This window comes from Calonectris borealis, chromosome W (assembly GCF_964195595.1).
Source record: "Calonectris borealis chromosome W, bCalBor7.hap1.2, whole genome shotgun sequence".
Lineage (NCBI taxonomy): Eukaryota > Metazoa > Chordata > Aves > Procellariiformes > Procellariidae > Calonectris > Calonectris borealis.
Window position 1 is genome coordinate 11,495,390 of NC_134351.1, and position 20,812 is coordinate 11,516,201.

The following is a 20,812-nucleotide window of genomic DNA, read 5'->3' on the forward strand; positions in this document are numbered from 1 at the left end:
TATACCCTGGGGTATGGGCTACCGATGTACCAGGAAGAGCAAAGAATGCACTACCTGTTGAAGTTAAACTTAAAAAGGGAAACCAACAACCAGTAAGGATTAAGCAATATCCCCTAAAGAGAGAAGACAGAGAAGGGGTTCGGCCGATAATCGAAAAATTTTTACAATTCGGACTATTAAAAGAATGTGAGTCTAATTTTAACACACCCATATTACCACTTCGTAAGCCTGACGGGTCGTACCGTGTGGTCCAGGATCTACGGGCTGTAAACAAGGTAACTGAGGATCTCTACCCCGTGGTGGCGAATCCATATACTCTGTTGACTACACTAACACCTGAATTAGCCTGGTTTACTGTTATAGACTTGAAAGATGCCTTCTTTTGCCTCCCTCTCCATGAAGCCAGCCAAAAATTGTTTAAACCCCAAAACTGGTCGCAAGACTCGGCTCACCTGGACGGTGTTGCCACAAGGGTTCAAAAATAGCCCTGCCATTTTTGGCAATCAGCTTGCGAAGGACTTGGAATCATGGGAAATCCCGTCTGAAAAAGGAAAACTGCTACAATACGTGGACGATATCCTGATTGCCACCGAAACAGAGAATGATTGTATCACCTGGACGGTGAGTCTATTAAATTTCTTAGAGCTCCAAGGGTACCGGGTGTCTAAGAAGAAAGCCCAAGTAATACAGCGCAAAGTGATTTATTTAGGCTATGAAATCAGTGCTGGGGAAAGAACCTTGGGACAAGCCCGCAAAGAGGCAATCTGCCAAACCCAGAGACCTCGAACAGTGAAAGAGTTACGGACTTTCTTGGGAATGACTGGGTGGTGTCGGCTGTGGATTTATAATTATGGACTGCTTGTTAAACCATTATATGCCCTAATAACTACCAACCAGGGACACCTTGAATGGAACAACCAGGCCGTACGAGCCTTTGAGAAACTAAAGAAAGCCTTGATGTCAACTCCAGCCTTGGGGCTCCCAGATGTGAGTAAGCCATTTCTCCTCTTTTCCCACGAAAAACAAGGGGTTGCTCTGGGGATACTAGCACAGAATTTGGGTCCCGATCGACGAGCAGTTGCCTACTTTTCCAAACAGTTGGATACAACTGCGAAGGGCTGGCCTGGATGCTTGCGGGCAGTCGCAGCTGTAATACTAAACATACAAGAAGCCCGAAAATTCACCCTGGGTCAGAAAATGACTGTGCTGGTGTCCCATACAGTATCTGCAGTACTGGAAGCGAAGGGTGGACATTGGCTTTCTCAACAAAGATTTCTAAGATATCAGGCTATATTAGTAGAACAGGATGATGTGGAAATAATAGTCACTAACATTGCCAATCCAGCTTCCTTCCTAGAGGGAAGAGCCCCGTAGAAGGCGGAGAAAACTGGTTCACAGACGGAAGCAGCTATGTCCTGAGTGGTAAAAGATATGCGGGATACGCTATTACCACTAGTCAGGAAATAATAAAATCAAGGCCTTTGCCCCTAAATACCTCGGCACAGAAAGCGGAGATAATCGCTCTAACCTGTGCCTTGGAATTGGCTCAAGGAAAAATTGTAAACATTTATACAGACTCAAGATATGCCTTCGGAGTTGTGCACGTACATGGGGCAATCTGGAAAGAGAGAGGGTTATTGAGTGCTCAAGGAAAGAATTTTAAACACGCAGAGGAAATTTTGAAACTGTTAGAAGAAGCAGTACAACTCCCTGAGAAAGTGGCAATTATACACATCAAGGCACACCAGAAAGTAAGCTCGGAATTGGAAAGGGGAAATGAGCTGGCGAACAAAGAAGCAAAACAGGCAGCCAAGGCAAAGGTAAAAATAGAAGGGGCTTTAGTCCCTGACGGGCAAATCTCCCTAGAAGGTAAGCCAGAATATACAAAAGAAGATCAGAAGCTTATTGCACATCTAGAAGGGTCATACAATAAGGAGGGGTGGGCTCTCACCCCACAAGGAAAGTTAATCATTCCCTCCTATCTAACATGGTCTCTGATAAGGGAAGAATATAAGAAGAGGCATTGGGGGGCAAAGGCCCTATATAAACAACTAATCAAAGAAATCGTAGCTAGGAATCTATACACTACTGTAAGGCAAGTGACACAGCAGTGCGATCTCTGTCTCCAGACGAATCCCAAGAACACCCCCAAACCAGAAATGGGCCAAATTGGAAAAGGCAACGGGCCTGGGCAACAATGGCAGATCGATTTTTCAGAACTCCCAAGAAAAGGGGGGTATCGATATTTATTGGTATTAACTGACACCTTTTCAGGTTGGCCAGAGGCATTCCCTACCAGGACAGCCAAGGCTCGGGAGGTAACTAGAACATTAATACAAGAAATAATACCACGTTTTGGGGTTCCAGCAACCATATCTTCTGACAGAGGACCACATTTCATCTCAAAAGTAGTACAACAAATCAGCCGCCATTTGGGCATAGATTGGCAGCTTCATACCCCATATCGCCCTCAGTCGAGTGGCCAAGTAGAAAAAATGAACCACTTAATCAAACAGCAGATTGTGAAATTGGGACAGGAAACTAACCTGGCCTGGCCTCAGTCTCTTCCTTTAGCTCTTTTGCGCATACGAACTAGGCCAAGAGCAAAGGAAGGACTGAGCCCTTTTGAAATCTTGTACGGACGACCCTATAGAGTACAGAAAGGGATGTCCACGCAAGTCGGGGATGAAATCATGACCTCCTACATGGTTGCATTGGGGAAACAACTCAGGAAGGTTGAGAAATATGTGGTTGGGACTCGAAGCAGGGGTTTGGATGGGCCTGTACATAATATACAACCTGGAGACTATGTGTATGTAAAGTCTCTTGCAGAGAAAACTTTGGAGCCGCAGTGGGAAGGACCATTCCAAGTACTCCTCACCTCCTTCACAGCAATCAAAATCAAAGAACAGAGCGCCTGGATCCATCATACCAGAGTGAAGAAGGCACACAAATCTCCATGGAAGGTCACGCAAGCCCAACCAGGAAAATTATTTTTTTCACGGTCATAATTATGATTTGGGGGTGGGAAAGCACTTCTAGCCAGGATAATACTAAGCAGCTTTGGTCTGAGGCTTATATCAAATATACCGGATCCATGGGGAAATTGTCTGATCTGAGAGGCTTAAATCTATCTACCATGGTCATACACGGAAGCCAGGTATACTTGAGAGGGGAATGGGGTAACACTACAGAAACTCATCATCTCCAGGGGACTGTAGGAGAAGAAATCAAAGTGAGATGCCGAATGACTAATGGGACTACTACCCATAAAAAGGCATCCCAGATTAGTAATCAAAACATCTGTCCCATTGATGATACCACAGAAGCCTGCCCTAAAAACAAGGAGGACTGCATTACAAATACAGACTGCCCTCCAGATAACATAACGACCTGTACCAAAAAGAAATTAAAATGTTGGCATAACTTCACACTAATACAAACCACTGAGGTAGTTTGTCTCTGGGCCAGAGATAACATTGGACTCTCATTTAAATTTAAAATAAATGCTGTGGCAAGGCCTGTTGCAACGGTCACACCGGTCACACCGGTCACACCGGTCACACCTCATGCACTCAAGCTCAAACCTAGAGTGTATGAAGTCGGGCCGTATGTAATAAGGAATACAGGACAACAACAAATGCTGTTTAACCCGGATTGGTCCCTTAAACAAGTTAAATTACAAATGCAGAACAATGTCTCAGAAATTCAACCGGCCTGTTCTCCTTTTTTGCAAACCTCTTACGAGGGGTGGACTACCTGGCTGCATAAAAGATGAATATCAAGAGACTTAACTGGTATTTTAGGTACAGGGTTAGGGGTCCTAAATAGCATTGACGCAGAGGTAATAATGAATAAATTGGCTGCCTCTACTACCGAGCTGACAAAATTACACCAGCCTTTACGATCTTCCCTATAGGCTCTGGGAACCCATCAGTGGCTACTGTCAAAAGTGTTACCTGATTGGGAAAGAATAAACATAGGAGACCATGAGATAATCATGAATGCACTTGGTGGGCTCCAAAATAATGTTTCTCTAGCTCTCAACTATATTCAGGCACAATTGTGGATGCAATCAGTAACTGCTTCAGTCCTAAGAGAGGGTGAAGAGGGAATCTTCCCCGCTGAAATTCGGCAAATAATTTGGGACAACGCAAATGACTTCGAAAAGAAACTTCAGTCTTGGTGGAACTTAGTGAATTTTACTTATGATCCTGCTACAAACACAGTCGAGGCTTTTGTATTAACTATTAGCAAAGCTACAGTATATATGATCCACCCTATGATAGCGTCAGGACTGAATCACAACAAGACTCTACTTTACCCTTTTGAACATAGGGCATGGGCTCGAAAAACGGGGAATGAATGGCAAACTGTAGATTTAGAATCTTGCATTGTACGAGAACAGCAAGGGTTCATTTGTGAGAATAATGCTATCGATACTCAAGATATTTCTTGACACTGATCAGAAAGTTTGTCATTTTGAAATTCGCCCCAATGCTGACCTTAAAACCATATTAATATACACTGGCAAAGGTTGCATATGTTTGAGAACTACTTGTAGTTTTATATCTGTAGAGGATACGAAGGTAGATACTAAAAATCACTCAAATTTTTGCATTTGCAATTTTACTAAAATCGTTGGATGTGACTTTATATAGCTCCAGTCATATCCCATCAGGTTCTTAAATCTAATTATACATTATTCCATGAATTGATACCTACATCCCTCGGGATGGATTTAGCTCGAAAGAAGGAATTACTACAACATCACGATTTAACACGGATACTAGAAGAAGTTAAAAACAATGGAAAGGAGACCTTGATAACGGTGCATCATGACGTAGACAAAATAAAAAAGTTCTAAAGTGGGTAAAGAAGGATGGAGAACACAAATGGTGGGAAATACTTTTCGGATGGTCGCCCACTGCTACAGGTATCCTTAATACCTTGTGTCACCCTATTGTTGTTCTCCTAATTCTAGTTTTTATTAGTATTGCTTTATCTGCAATACTGTATGTTTTAAATTGGCGAATGATAAAACAAATAAGGCACTTGAGGTATGACTATCAGCACTGACAACAAATTGAAACAGGCAGAAATCTCATAAAGAACCTGGAGAAGAATGGGATTATATAAAGAACATTAGTATAGAGTTTAGTATAGAGTAAAAGAATTTACTAACTTTTTAGAAAAGGGGGGACTGAGAGAAGGGATTAAGGAATTTTAGTAGTTGAATGATTAATAGTAGTTAGAAGATTGAATCAGTAGGTAGAGGCTTGACACTTTGTTCCTCACAAGGCCGGCTCAGCCTGATAAGGCCGACTCAGCTATGGTGTAAATTAACTGAGGCGCCTCACAAGGACAGTTCCTGATAAAGACTAAAAACTTGTCTCAAGAAGCCAGCTAAAACTGACCCTGCGGTATGGACAAAAGTAAGACGACAACTGAGCCTGCGCAAGAACAAAAGGTTACTAGCGGTGACAAAGAGGAACCACTAACCTTCATCCCCACGACCCCCGACGACCACCACTAGGAGGCAATGCGCAAGCGCAGATAGGAGGGGTCTATGGAAATGACTTCTTGGAACTCATTTTAATACAAAGCGGGGACAGGTCATGCATATGTATAGGCGTATTACGAAACTCTATGACTATGTAATGTTTTACTGTATATATTTATGGTAAGTGCCGCGTTGAGGCGCGCACGACTTTGGTGGGACTACACCCCCCGTGCTGCCCAGCGCTGAATAAACATACCTACTTTACAATCTCATAGATAGTGGAGTCCGGTTTCCACAAGTCATGCTGACCGACAACCAAGTAGTGATCGCTATTTCCTGGAACACGCCTACCATTCATATACGGCGCAAGACGTCACATGTTATGGAATACCCCGTTGTCCAGCTGGGCTAGCTGTCCTGGCTTTGCTCCCTACCAATGCTTCTTTTGTTTTGTTTTGTTTTGTTTTTTTTTTCTTGAGCTGAATGTCCTTGACTAACACGGTATTTAGCAACAACTGAAATCATCAGAGTGTTATCAACATTCTCCTCATACTAAATCCAAAACACAGCACTAGGAAGAAATTTAACTCTATCCCAGCCAAAACCAGGACAGTATCCACCCCTTATTCTATACCATTTATGTCATGCCTAGGTTTCATATTTTTCAATACATTCCAATTAATCACCACCACCTTTCTTGTCTTTTTATATATATATATATACACACACGCACAGAGATATCATTCCCTTAGTCTATGGGCCATCCCGCTAAAATGTCCATTGAGTTCATTTAGTCCATGCCTTTGGGCTCCATCTGTCATAACAGTCTTTCAGGGCAGGAGAGATGGTGTGTGGTGTTGGACTGTTGCATCCTGAAGCCAGTTCTGATTGCATTATCACTGCGCTCGTCCGGTTCTATCTTCGTTGCACTTTGCTCAGTTTCATCGGAGTTCATTTTTCATTAATCTGGGTGATTCTTACTGCAATACGGTTGATATGGCATATAGCAACCACAGAAGTGAAGAAACAGAGTATTATATAGCAATTAACATCATACAATTCAGTTCATTGGCTATTTTCACCCAAAATCAAATCCTCTTGAGGTACACACCGGACTTCCCCATCCTTTCGCATTACCCACCAAGTGCACCCAGGGCCTTGAGCAAAAGCAATCCCACAGATAGGTTTTCCCTTGCCAGAGGCAGCAGTAACCCAGACTGTCTTCCCCAGCATATTTCTTATGTGCACGACAGGAACTTTAGCCCCCTCTACAGCACGTAAGGGTTTGGATTGGGCAGGGCCAGCTCGATTGAAAGATCCCCTGGTGTTGACTAACCAGGTGGCTTTTGATAAATATGTGTCCCAATGCTTGAATGTCCCACCACCCATTGCTCTCAGTGTAGTCTTTACCAGTCCATTGTATCGTTCCATATTCCCAGAGGCTGGTGCATGGTAAGGGACGTGATAGACCCACTCAATGCCATGCTCTTTGGCCCAGGTGTCTATGAGGGTGTTTCGGAAATGAGTCCCGTTGTCTGACTCAATTCTTTCTGGGGTGCCATGTCGCCATAGGACTTGCTTTTCAAGGCCCAGGATGGTGTTCTGGGCAGTGGCATGGGGCACGGGGTATGTTTCTAGCCATCTGGTGGTTGCTTCCACCATGGTGAGCACATAGCGTTTGCCGTGGCGGGTTTGTGGGAGTGTGATATAATCAATCTGCCAGGCCTCCCCATATTTATATTTCAACCATCATCCTCCATACCAAAGAGGCTTTACTCGCTTGGCTTGCTTGATTGCAGCGCATGTTTCACATTCATGGATAACCTGTGCAATAGCATCCATGGTTAAGTCCACCCCTCGATCACGAGCCCATCTATATGTTGCATCTCTTCCTTGATGGCCTGAGGCATCATGGGCCCACAGGGCTATAAATAATTCACCCTTCTGTTGCCAGTCCAGATCCACCTGAGCCACTTCAATCTTAGCAGCCTGGTCCACCTGCTGGTTGTTTTGGTGTTCTTCAGCGGCCTGACTCTTGGGTACGTGAGCATCTACGTGACATACTTTTACTGTCAGGTTCTCTACCCGGCAGCAATATCTTGCCATAATGCGGCAGCCCAGATGGGTTTACCTCTGCGCTGCCAGTTGCTCTGCTTCCACTGCTGCAACCACCCCCACAGGGCATTTGCCACCATCCATGAGTCAGTACAGAGATAAAGTACTGGCCATTTTTCTCGTTCGGCAATGTCCAAGGCCAGCTGGATGGCTTTCACCTCTGCAAACTGGCTCGACTCACCTTCTCCTTCAGCAGTTTCTGCAACTTGGCATATAGGACTCCATACAGCAGCTTTCCACCTCCGACGCTTTCCCACAAGGCGACAGGACTCATCAGTGAACAGGGCATATTGCTTCTCGTTTTCTGGTAGTTTATTATACAGTGGGGCTTCTTCAGCACGCGTCACCTCCTCCTCTGGGGATATTCCAAAATCTTTGCCTTCTGGCCAGTCCCTGATCACTTCCAAGATTCCTGGGCGACTGGGGTTTCCTATTCGGGCCCTTTGTGTGATCAGTGCGACCCACTTACTCCACGTAACATCGGTTGCATGATGTGTAGAGGGGACGCTCCCTTTGAACATCCAGCCCAGCACCGGCAGTCGGGGTGCCAGGAGGAGCTGTGCTTCAGTACCAACCACTTCCGAAGCAGCTCAAATCCCTTCATATGCTGCCAATATCTCCTTCTCAGTTGGAGTGTAGCGGGCCTCGGATCCTCTGTACCCCCGACTCCAGAACCCCAGGGGTCGACCTCGAGTCTCCCCTGGTGCTTTCTGCCAGAGGCTCCAGGTAGGGCCATTCTCCCCGGCTGCAGTGTAGAGCACATTCTTCACATCTTGTCCTGCCCGGACTGGCCCAAGGGCTACTGCCTGAACTATCTCTCGTTCAATTTGTTCAAAGGCTTGTCATTGCTCAGGGCCCCATTTGAAGTCGTTCTTCTTCCAGGTCACTTGATAGAGAGGGCTTACAATCAGGCTGTAATTTGGAATATGCATTCTCCAAAAGCCCACAACGCCTAAGAAAGCTTGTGTTTGCTTTTTGCTAGTTGGTGGGGACATGGCTGTTATTTTGTTGATCACATCCATTGGGATCTGACGACGTCCATCTTGCCATTTTATTCCTAAAAACTGGATCTCCTGTGCAGGTCCCTTGACCTTACTTTGTTTTATGGCAAAACCGGCCTTCAGAAGGATTTGAATTATTTTCTTCCCTTTCTCGAAAACTTCTTCTGCTGTGTTGCCCCATACAATGATGTCATCAATGTATTGCAGGTGTTCCAGAGCCTCACCCTGTTCCAGTGCAGTGTGGATCAGTCCATGGCAAATGGTAGGGCTGTGTTTCCACCCCTGGGGCAGTCGGTTCCAGGTGTACTGGACGCCCCTCCAAGTGAAAGGAAACTGTGGCCTGCACTCTGCCGCCAAAGGGATTGAGAAGAACGCATTAGCGATATAAATTGTGGCGTACCACTTGGCTGCCTTTGACTCCAGTTCGTATTGGAGTTCTAGCATGTCCGGCATGGCAGCGCTCAGTGGTGGCGTGACTTCATTCAGGCCATGATAGTCTACTGTTAGTCTCCACTCTCCATTAGACTTTCACACTGGCCGTATGGGACTGTTAAAGGGTGAGCGAGTCTTGCTGATCACTCCTTGACTCTCCAGTCGACGAATCAGCTTATGGATTGGAAGCAGGGAGTCTCGGTTGGGGCTATATTGCCACCGGTGCACTGTTGTGGTAGCGATTGGTACCTGCTGTTCTTCAACCCTCAGCAACCCCACAACAGAAGGGTCCTCTGAGAGACCGGGCGAGGTGGACAGCTGTTTAGTTTCCTCCATCTGCAAGGCAGCTATACCAAAAGCCCACCGGTAGCCCTTTTGGGTCCTTGAAATACCCTCTCCTGAGGTAGTCTATGCCAAGGATGCACGGAGCCTCTGGGCCAGTCACAATGGGGTGCTTCTGCCACTCATTCCCGGTCAGGCTCACTTCGGCCTCCAATACAGTTAACTCTTGGGATCCCCCTGTCACTCCAGAAATACAAATGGGTTCTGCCCCTTCATAGCTTGATGGCATCAGGGTACACTGTGCACCGGTGTCTACAAGAGCCTTATACTCCTCTGGGTCTGATGTGCCAGGCCATCGAATCCACACAGTCCAGTAAACCCAGTTGTCCCTTTCCTCTACCTGGCTGGAGGCAGGGCCCCTCTAGTTCTGGTCATAGTATCCATCTCTCACTTCTTGCAAACGTGAGTCCAGAATTTCTTCATTACAATCCAAAGTAAGATCAGCCCTTCTACTCTGTCTGGGGAACTGTTCACTGAAAACTGTACTGTCGTCAGCCAGATTTTTCCTGAAAACTGGAGCAGCATTTTTCCTGGGAGAACCCCCTTGTGTGATTGTTTTTCCTTGAAACTCACGTACACGTGCCTCTAGGGTGAAGGTAGGTTTTCCATCCCACTTCCTCATGTCCTCTCCGTGGTCACGCAGGTAAAACCACAGGGTGCCCCGTGGTGTGTACCTTCTATATCCTCTCTCTTGAGCAGAAGAACATTGACTCCTAATGGCTGAGATACTGGCCCATACAGGTGGAGAATAGGACATATCCTCTTTGAGTTGCTGGACCTCCTGGGACAGTTTCTCCACAGCTGAGACAAGGGAGGAGGAGACAGTTTCTTCATATTCCCGGAGTCTGCTAACCACGACATCCACCGTTTGTGCTTCTTCCTCTTTCCAGGACAGTACTGCCAGCGAACTGGTGTGCGACGCTGGTGCGCTCTGTACCAACTTCTGCCACATGGGTCGCGTGCGCTGGACTTCATCTGGATCTTTGGGCGTTTGGTCGTTGTCCAGGTCACTATTAACCACTTCTAGCTGTGCTAATTCTCTCAGGTACTGGATACCTCTCTCCATAGTGGTCCATTTGCCTGGGCGATATATAACATCTTCCTTGAAGGGATACCTTTCCTTCACGCCTGACAGCAGTCGCCTCCAGAGGCTGAGTGCCTGTGTCCCTTTTCCAATCGCTTTGTCAATGTCCCCTTCCCTACCAAGGGATCCCAGCTGTTTGGCTTCCTTTCCCTCTAATTCCAGGCTACTGGCCCCATTATCCCAGCGTCGGAGCAGCCAGGTAACAATATGCTTGCCTGGACGACGGCCTAAATCTTTCCGCGTATCTCACAACTCACTCAGGGATAGGGATTGGGTGGTTTCTGTCTCATTTAGGAGTTCTTCCTCTTCCTCCTCCCCTCCTCGTGATGACCCTGCTTTTCCATCATCCCTTTCTAAACGACTTGACTTTCGCTTCCAAGATTTCTTCTTCTGTACAGGGGTGACGGATACCGGCAAGGGTTGGTCCTCTGGTTCAGCTGTAGTACCTGACGTGGGGGTTGGAGTAGCTGCAGTGCTCATTGCGGGGGCTGGAGTAGCCACAGTGCCCGTCGCAGTGGTTGGAGTAGCCACAGCGCCCGTCGAGGGGGTTGGAGTAGCCGCAGTGCCCGTCGTTTTATCATCAGATCCGGAGACCTTCTCTCCCCCGTGAGGGTTCTGAATAGTGTTGAACAGGGCTCGGTAGGCATGGGCCAGGCCCCAGCATGTTGCAGTGATCTGGGTCTCTCTGGAATTGCCAGGGTGACAGCATACTTTTTCCAAATATTCTACTAGTTTTTCAGGATTCTGCACTTGTTCAGGGGTGAAGCTCCAAGACATTGGACGTGACCACTCTCCTAGGCACTTGCCCATACTATCCCACACACCCTGCCACTCATAACTATCCAGCCTCGGGGCAGATCTCTGGGTGGTATTCTTAAATAGTTGTTTAACCTTAAACAAGGCCTGAAACACATTCAGGAGACATAGCAATAGGAACACGCTGGCTTGAACATCCCAAGGATATTCAAAATCCTCAAGAGCTATTGTAATCAGCCTGGAGGAGAAGGGGAAGGTCAAGGAAGCTGTCTCCCCTGTAAATTGGCTCTCCGAGGAGAAGGGGTAAAAAGTGTAATTATTAATAGTTTCCAAAAGATAGCTCCTGAAGAACAGGAATGACGGCAGTGCTGAGTACAGTCTCCTGATCAATAATTTTATCATAACATAAACCAGTGTCACACAGTATAGCAAAGCGATGACCTTAATCCATTTCCCAGAGATGATAAACCCCACATAAATACTGATAATCAGCAGTATATACAGCCAGTAGGGTGCTACATACCAAAACTCCAAGAACAGATCCAACAACTCTGAGAGCAAATAAATCAACATTGTGACCAGCGACTACTAAACTGATATAATGAATGCTTATAACAAATTTGTTTTAACCCGTTTGGGTCAGCTGTGTCGTTATCTCAACCCTTCGTGCCCCATGTTGGGTGCCAAAAAAGGACTGTTGTGGTTTAACCTAGCAGGCTAGGTTAAATAATAATAATGATAATGATAGAAATATAATAATGATAGAAAATAATAATGATAATGATAGAATATACAAAATGAGTGATGCACAATGCAATTGCTCACCACCCGCGCTGACCGATAACCAAGTAGCGATCGCTACTTCCTGGAACACGCCTACCGTTCATATACTGAGCATGACGTGACATGGTATGGAATACCCCGTTGGCCAGCTGGGCTAGCTGTCCTGGCTGTGCTCCCTCCCAACGCTTGTTTTGGTTTGGTGTTTTTTTTTTTTTTTTTTTTTTCTTGAGCTCAATGTCCTTGGACTAGGAGGGCACTTAGCAACAACTGAAAACATCAGTGTGTTATCAACATTCTTCTCATACTAATTCCAAAATACAGCACTAGGAAGAAAATTAACTCTGTCCCAGTCAAAACCAGGACACTCACGAAGGGCCCTAATAACACTACTGCCACATGCCATTGCTGGCCCGTCAAGTGCCTCTCCCATCAGCCAATAGGAGCGTGGCTCGCCAGCAGAGTGCATGCGCTGGTGCCTGTAGCTGGCTGTGAGGTATTGCATGCCTTGTGATGTTGAGCCATTAAGCAGCTGGGGCTGTTAGGAGTTGGGGAGGGCAGTGCGGGAGCGTTGTTGCGTGCCTGACTGGGGGCTTGTGGGGTAGGGGACGGCTGGGGTCTTTACCTGGCTTTGGTGACTTGCTCCATAGGTGGGAAAGGGCAAGAGGTGGTTCACAGTATCTCTCACTAAGGCATGTACCAGGATGCAGAGCAGTGGTGGCCTCAGGGTAGTCAAGGTGCACGTGGAAGGAAAAGGAAGCTCAGGAAAATGTAGACTGGGGGGGTTGTTCCCACTATCTGGGCACTTCTGTGCTTTGGTGATGATCCTGCTCGGTTCTCTGAGCATCTGAATATTCCCTAATTTCTTCATGTATGACTGTTAAAGTGTGATTTATTTTACAAACATCCACTTTAAGAAAAGTGAAATCAGCTTGTTTGGCAGAACTGCAACTAAGATATCAGTCATTTTACTGAAAAAAAAAATTCAAGTATTAGCATAACAACTAACAGACAACATAACCCTTTGCTAGAATAAAAAAAATTTTTTAATTAGGTTAAACAGGTTATATATTTATAAAAAAAAAACAAACAAAAAAAACCCCCCAAAAAACCAAACTTAAGAACAAAGTCCCCTTCCCACAGTTTTTTGTTATATCAGACTTAGTAGAGAAAAGAAAGAGGCTAAATTCCTGACTCAGGAGTTTTATTTATGTTGAAGTACTGGAGAACATACATAAGACTTGTATCTATTCCTTTGATTCTGCTCATTGTAGGACACTATCTGCTGCCTCCAAATTACTTCACACTACTTCAGGAGAAACCAAATGATGAAATTTTATGAATGCCAAGAAATTACATGGTAAATGTAACTAATTTGTTCAACTCGGAAGATTCTTTAGGGAGTTACAATTTTTTTTCTTTTTCCTAAGGCTGCTAATAATTCAATGTAAATCATGGTGGCAAAGCATAAGTTGCACAAGATGTTTGCTGACTACCCTGGAGGTCATTTTGTCCAATCAGCCCCACTCAAGCAGGGTTACCTAGTGCCAAAAGAGAACAAAGTAGTATCTAACATACGTAAATGGTACTATATATATTACATTCAGATGTAACATGGAGCTGCAGATCACCAGAGAAAGAGAAACACATAAAAGTATGTTACAAAAACATATAAAAATAACCCCAAGTGTGAGTGTAACCCCCCTAGAATGAGGAAGAAGAAACCAGCAATGTAAACATCATATTCCTCCCAGAGAAGGACTCCAGATGCTGACAACTTGCTGTAATGTCCCCTCCTCTTGCCACCCCCCAAGAACGAAACCACCAACCTTAGGTCCCAGAGTAGCAGTAGAAGGGTGAGCATAACACCAGGAAAAGGGGTAGAAACTAAGTGTATGTATAAAAATTTTCTTCTTTCTTTTTGTGTAACAGTTAGATCTGGACAAATAATGATTAGACTCTTAAGATTTCAATTACACTAACAATAAATTCTTGGCTTTACTTATATGTAAGGTATGCTTTCTCTTTGCCCACAAACAAGATTTTGAGTGTAACACAGTTTCTACATCTTAAATGCTATCCTAATGCATTATCACTATTTTTCAGAAAGAAATCTGGAGTAATATAAAACTCTAGCAAAATGCAAAAAACACTAAGTTTGTTAGCCATGTGACCATGCCTCTGTTTGCAATGATGGGAAAAGTTTTTCATTCATACACTATAATGTTTTATAATGCCTCAATTTTATGAATTTGTGCATATTACAATTATCTTATACCTGCAAGTACAAAGCAAAGGATGCCTTAAGGCTAAATCAAAAGAAGATTCAACATAGTGTGAGGTGGAAATTTTTAAAGAGCTATATTTAATACCCTCTTTGTCTTACCAAGAGATCCTAAATGAAATTAGGCTCCCATTTTTCTAGACACTGCCCAGGCATATAGGAAGAGACACTCTTTGCCCAGAAAGTAATGTGTCATCAGAATAGAAAGCCACAACACAAATACTGCAGGACAGTAACTGAATACCCTTTTATAAACTCAGCTGTTGGCAGCTGTGCTGGTTTTGGCTGGGATAGAGTTAATTTTCTTCATAGTAGCTGGTATAGTGCTGTGTTTTGGATTTGTGCCGAAAACAGTGTTGATAACACAGGGATGTTTTCGTTATTGTTGAGCAGTGCTTACACAGAGTCAAGGCCTTTTCTGCTTCTCACACCACCCCAACAGCAAGGAGGCTGGGAGTGCACAAGAAGATGGGAGGGGACACAGCCGGGATAGCTGACCCCAACTGACCAAAGGGATATTCCACACCATATGATGTCATGCTCAGCATATAAAGCTGGGGGAAGAAGAAGGAAGGGGGGACGTTCAGAGTTATGGCGTTTGTCTTCCCAAGTAACTGTTACGTGTGATGGAGCCCTGCTTTCTTGGAAATGGCTGAACACCTGCCTGCCGATGGGAAGTAGTGAATGAATTCCTTGCTTTGCTTTGCTTGCGTGCGTGGCTTTTTCTTTACTTATTAAACTGCCTTTATCTCAACCCACGAGTTTTCTCACTTTTCTGATTCTCTCCCTCATCCCACCAGGAGGGGAGTGAGCGAGTGGCTGTGTGGTGCTTAGTTGCCAGCTGGGGTTAAACCACGACAGTCCTTTTTGGCGCCCAACGTGGGGCTCGAAGGGTTCGAGATAACGACAGGTTTGATTGGAACGTGCTAGATGATAGAATTTATAGCTGTTATTGCTGTTTAGCTATTAATTGGCAGGCTCCTGTGCTTGCCATGGGGCTTGCTTGCTTTACTGTGTATTAGAGTCTAGTGCTTGTCAGTGGCTGCTTTTTGCTTTTGCTGCTTGCTGTACTGCTGTGCTGCTGATCATCTGATTCTGCTGTGCCTGGGAACATTTTGATAACAGCAATGGGGATGCGCCTGGGCTGGCAGACGGCCAGGGCATCGCTGCTGTTTCTGTGCTGCTGTGCTGGACAGGCTGGAACTCCTGTGTGAACTCGAGTCAAAGGGACTGTGACCTGTGGATGAGTCCATGTGGGAGCAGGACACCCCGAGGCGTCTGTGGCCATAGTTATGTCCGTGCCACAGCAGGTATACCTCTGAAGGGATTGTGGCCCAAGGATAACTCCACGCTGGAGAAGGTACACCTCGAAGCATCTGTGGCTGTGGATAAATCCATGCTGCAGCAGGTACACCTTGAAGCGTCAGTGGCTGTGCATGAGGTCATGCTGGAGCACCTCAAAGCGTGTGGCCATGGATAAGCCCACGACAGAGCAGGTACTTCCCTGGAGGGATTGCAGCCATGGGTAAGGCCATGTTGGAGCAGGTTTACTTCTGAAGAGACTGTGGCTCATAGGTAAGACTCCACTTGGAGAAGGTACAACCCTAAGGGACTGCAGACTGTGGATAAGTCCAAGCCAGAGCAGGGGCAAGGGGAGGAATTCATTGCTATGTTAAACCCTATGGTCTGGTCCAAAGGGATCAGGGGTGGAGATTGTAATGGAAATACCTTTAAATTGTTGTAACCCGGGACTTGAGTTGCATGTTATGGGAATTACTATAGCAGGAACCACCTGAACCAATGGAGGACAAGCCTTACAAGAAGCAGTGCAAGTGCAGCAGTGACCCGACCTGAGCTGGCTTTGGAGCCCAGTAACTCCATGGAACACACCACCTCTCCTCTCCTGAGTGACCACCATAACAGATGGAGCCCAAAGTCATGGACTAAATGAACTCAATGGACATTTTGTGGACATTTCTGGACATTTCACAGGGGTGGTCGATAGACTAAGGGAATGATATCTGCATATTATAATCAAAGGATGGGAAGGGGGGTGGTGGTTAATGAGGATGTTTTGGATAGTGTGGGACCTGAGCGTGATGTAAATGGTATGGAATAAGGGGTGGAGAATGTGCTGGTTTTGGCTGGGGTAGAGTTAATTTTCTTCATAGTAGCTAGTATGGGGCTATGTTTGGGATTTGTGCTGAAAACAGTGTTGATAATACAGGGATGTTTTAGGTACTGCTGAGCAGTGCCTACACAGAGTCAAGGCCTTTTCTGCTTCTCACACCACCCCGCCAGCGAGTAGGCTGGGGGTGCACAAGGAGTTGGGAGGGGATGCAGCCAGGACAGCTGACCCCAACTGACCAAAGGGATATTCCATACCATATGATGTCATGCTCAGCATATAAAGCTGGGGGAAGAAGAAGGAAGGGGGGACGTTCAGAGTGATGGCGTTTGTCTTCCCAAGTAACTGTTCCACGTGATGGAGCCCTGCTTTCCTGGAAATGGCTGAACACCTGCCTGCCGATGGGAAGTAGTGAATGAATTCCTTGTTTTGCTTTGCTTGCGCGTGCGGCTTTTGCTTTACCTATTAAATTGTCTTTATCTCAACCTCCAAGTTTTCTCACTTTTACCCTTCTGATTCTCTCCCCCATTCCACTGGGGGGGAGTGAGCAAGTGGATGTGTGGTGCTTAGTTGCCAGCTGGGGTTAACCATGACAGCAGAAATTTTCATGAGGGAACAGGATGAATCTCTACACTTCTTTTTGGCTCGCTTGCAGTTCTTAAAATAAAACGATTTTCCTAAGCATAACTCTTTCAAGGACTGTAGTTGGTGACCAAGAATGCAATGAAATACAAGTCATATATCTGCTATAGTAGTAACTATATAAGTCTTTCATAGCATAGGACATAGAGGACAGGCTTGCAGGAGTGTGGTGGTGCATTCATACCCCCCTTTCTTCCCTGGGCCACTTGTTGATCTGGGCCGCCTGTTGATCTCAGAAATTTCCATGAAACCTCGGCCTTGGTGTATTGAGTCTGGCAGTTGAGCACTCCTTGACTGTATCAGAAACTCTGCATAGCTGAGGCTGGGAACATACTCCTACTGCCTGGCCCAGGTGTCCAGTAGAACAACACCGAAACCTTGAGAATTTTTTAGCAATTACCACCTGGGACTGTGGCCAGGATGGAAATTTACAGATGACTAAAGCCAACCATCTTGCGAACCTATAAACGGTGGCCTTAAGTGAGGCCCTTTGAGCTCTCCTGGACTGCAGCGGGCTGCACCCAGCATCTCCCTCTGAGTGGGACGCCTCTCAGAGCGTGCAATCTTTCAGGCCTACGATATTCGGAGGACCGCTGGGTCCTGGGTGAGAGTCCCTTTCGAAGCTCAACCCTTCGCCCGTTGAGAGGGAATGCCTAGACATTCGACGTGAATATTTCTTCACTGAAATCGAGGGGAATTTTTAACAGGTACCTTCTGTATATTTTTACACATATATATATATATATGTTTCTCTGTGTGTGTGAACTAATAGTAAGCATAATCTGTAATTAAGTTGTGATTGTAGCAGACTTACTAACTCACTTTGCGAATATTGAATTAGTTAATGATTAAGCGTTACTAAAGTTTGTAAATGATTAGTTTGATAATTAGGTGTTGCTAAATTGTGAATGAAACCTAGACTGCTGCCAAACACATATAGTCCCTGAAATATAAACCCTTAGATGATTTTCCTTTATATGTTTCATCCGTGTAATAAGTAATAGAGTGAACCTTGCCATCGAATTCTGTGAGGTCGCACCTTTATAAATCTCTATTAAAATCACTTTCTGCTAATATCTTTGACGGTGATTCTTTAAGCGGCCTCTAAACCACTCATTTGCGACAAATTGGCGTAGTCGGCAGGATGGCAAGTAGTATCACTGATTACTTACAAAAACATGGAATAAATCCAAGTCCCAAATTCTCAGAAGAATGGGCTCGTAATAATTGGCATGATTGGGAAGCTGTGGAAAAACAACTAAACGTAGCCAGGGGCTATATAAAAGATGAAAAAGGAATTATTTGCAAAATGTTAGGCACCTGTTTGGAAGCTGCTTATCAATACAGAAAGAATAACAATAGAAGGGAGCAGGACCTGAAAGAAGAAATAGAAGGCAGAAAGGAAGCTGAATTAATACCGTCCTTGAAAATCGAGCAGCTGCAAAAACAGTTACAGGAAGAAAAGGAGAAATCACAAGAGCTGGAAGAAAAGATCGAGATGATGCTTATGCGGGCTCCCAATCCCCCTGACATTGTACAGATTAGGAAATTAATTGTATCCCCTGAGGAATGGCATGGTGATATTTGCTGTGATCCTGATGACTATGATGAGGGAAATGATGACCCCTTGTTCCCCTCAGATTCCTCTGAATATGAGGCTAGACCCATCATTAAAGCAAAATATATTTTAATTCCAGTTGGTCCTCGACAACAATTGGTAAAATTTTTAATAGATATGGGAGCACAAATTTCAATATTAACACAACAAGATGCCGAGAAGCTGGGTGTACGACCTGGACGGCAAAGAGTTAAAATCACTGGAGTGAACGGAGCAAGTGTTATGTGCCAAACTGCATATTACAAGCAGCCGCACACCCATGGATGGCAGCATTAGATGTAAAGGATATGTTCTTTATGGTCCCCTTGCAGGAAAAGGATAAAGAGAAATTTGCTTTTACTTGGGATGGCATACAATACACCTTTAACAGACTCCCACAGGGGTATAAACATTCACCCACAATCGCTCATGCTGCGCTTGCTGAGCTTTTACAAACAGTCTCACTTCCCCAGAATGTGAAATTATACCGATATATAGATGATATTCTAATTGGAGGAGATTCCTCTGAAGAGGTAGGGGAAGCAGCAACGGCAGTGTGGCAAGTGTTACATAACACAGAAATTGAAATTCCCTCTGAGAAATGTCAGGGACCAAGTAAAGAGGTAAAATTTTGGGGTACTTGGTGGATTGCAGGTAGCGCAATAATTCCACTGGACACCCTAAGTAAAATAGAACAATTGCAGATGCCCCAATCTAGAAAAGAATTACAACAGCTTATGGGTACTTTAGGATATTGGAGAAAACATGTACCTGGATTTTCTGTCATTGCTCACCCACTATATTCACTTTTATGAAAAGGAAAATCATGGGAATGGAATTCAGAACATGAAGAGGCAGTCAAAACTCTAATTCAGGAATTAAAAGCATATCAATCATTGGGACCAGTACACCCTCACGACCCTATTATAGCAGAATGGGGTTTTGCTGAACACGGTACTTACTGTAACCTGTTCCAAACTGGCCCTGACAGACTGAAAAGACCTTTGATGTTCAGTTCGACTGCATTTAAAGAGACAGAACAGAGATATTCCGAGTGGGAAAAGGGACTTTTGTCTTTAGACCGAGCAGTGAAACAAGCTGAGAAAATATACCAGGAACTACCTGTACAAACCAGAGGTCCATTTAATTTATTAGAAGCAGTTCTAAAGGGGACTGCACCCCCAGAAGGACTTGCACAAAAGCCTACAATTAGGAAATGGTATGCTTATTTGACAGGAATTGCAGAGGAAATAAGATTAACTGAAAGACATACTAAAATTTCCAAATTACAGATGCCTATAAATGCAGACCCATTAGCATTACAACAACCTTTTAAACCCTCACCTATTTTAAACACACCTCCTCTCACCGAGGGAACACCATCAGAAGATATTTGGTTTACTGATGCCTCAGCAAAAAGAATAGATGGCAAATGGTAATACAAGGCTGCTGCATTAAACATCAACACGGGCAAACAAATCATAGAAGAATCATAGAATCATAGAATCATACAGGTTGGAAAAGACCTCTAAGATCATCGTGTCCAACAAAGAAGATGAAGGTAGTGCACAAGTAGGAGAATTAAGGGCAATTGTTCTAGCAGCACAAAATAGAGCAAAAGTTATCTATGTCGACTCCTATACCGTGTGGGTGGTGCATTCCAGGGTGGCAACAAACTGGAAGCTTTGTGGGCTGAGCATTCTTTGTAAAAGCTGAGCCTAATACTCCCCCTACTGATGAAAGAAAATGTCCGCTAACATTACAGCCAGGGCAACCTGTTATGGTAAATTTACCACAAATTGGAACTGTGCTCATGACTTTAACTAAACCTCGTGGCCCACTGGCTTGGGAAGCTACTGATAGCAGTGGTGCAAAACATAGAATCAGTACTAGATGGATTTTTCCTTCTTTCTAAAAGGGGTAACCTTCCCCACTGAAATGTCTTCTTTCTTTTTCTTTAACAGGAGAAGATGAATCTATATCGATGGCAACAACAACAGCAGCAGCATGCCCCCAATCCAATTTTGTTTTCCCTCTTAATCAGGACAAATATAATACTTCTAGTTCAGACACAAGATCCTTGGGGCCATGCACTACTAAATTACACTGGAAGTGTGGGAACCCTACCAACAGATAAGACAAACCTGA